Below are 915 nucleotides of genomic sequence, written 5' to 3'. Positions count from 1 at the left end.
GCCCTGCCCCCCCCCGTCCGGCCCTCGCCTTCCCCTCGGGGGCACGCCCCGGGGCCGCCCCCGGCCGGCGGTCGCGGAGTGAGCAGAGCAGGAGGGTGAAGCTGGGTGCACGGCTCCCCGCAGCCTCCCTCCATCCTCCCCGCCCTCGGCCGCGGCTCCGTCCGCCTCCCCGACCGTCTCACCGGCCTCCCGCCCGCCTCTCCGCCAAGCTCGCGCGCCTTCCGGCCTCCCCGCGGTCAGTGCTGCCGGAGGCCGACGGGAGACGCCGCCGCCTCCCGCTCGCTACTTCGCTTCCTCCCGAGCTCCTCCGGCTTCCCCTCACCCCCGCGAGTGGCCCGGAGGAAGCCAGCGCGCCGCCCGGCCTCCTCCCTCGCTTCCCAGTCGCGACCAATGGGCCCCCGCAGCCGGGGAGCCGCGCCCGCCCCCTGGCGGTGGAGGACCGAGCGGGCGCCCCGGCGGGCCGGAGGGAAGGGCGGCTGGGAAGGGCGGGAGAGCGGAGGGAGGCGTCTGCGATTGGGCCCGACGCCCCCCGCCCGAGGCTGTGCAATCTGGACTTGCCACGTGGGGGCCACGGCGGCAGCTGGGGCGCCGTGTTACCGCCCAGGCGAGTGGAAAACGGGTCACGCCCTCCTCCCTCCATTCACACACTTTCGTCATCCTGACTTCAGGGCAGAAATTTTAAAATAACCAATCTCATCCGGAGGTCCACCAACTAGGACGATATGAGATGGTCATGTCCACCTTGCTTCTTAGTCAATTTCCTTTAGATTCCTTGAAAGCTAGCTAATCTATGGTGAAAATACTACCTGGCCAGAGCAGTGGAACGCTGGCGACCTTAAATATTTGATCCAAGGAGAAAGTAGTGCTTGGATTTTGCACGTCATTTTGTTTAAATTATTCAGCAACACAACAGTT

At 66.7% G+C, this 915-nt stretch overlaps 1 protein-coding gene across 1 annotated transcript in view; it reads right to left on the bottom strand.

The window, feature by feature from the left end:
• FAM3C (family with sequence similarity 3 member C) overlaps window positions 1–357 on the bottom strand; it is a 47,115-nt gene extending 46,758 nt beyond the window's left edge. Inside the window, exon 1 of the mRNA XM_006910571.3 lies at window positions 183–357. The gene's annotated coding sequence lies outside the window, so the exon portion shown is untranslated. The remainder of the gene's footprint in view (window positions 1–182) is intronic.
• Window positions 358–915: the final 558 nt, after the last annotated feature.

Source organism: Pteropus alecto, unplaced genomic scaffold (genome assembly GCF_000325575.1).
Source record: "Pteropus alecto unplaced genomic scaffold, ASM32557v1 scaffold22, whole genome shotgun sequence".
NCBI lineage: Eukaryota > Metazoa > Chordata > Mammalia > Chiroptera > Pteropodidae > Pteropus > Pteropus alecto.
Note: the sequence above shows the minus strand (reverse complement) of the source record. Positions and strands in the feature narration are given on the sequence as shown.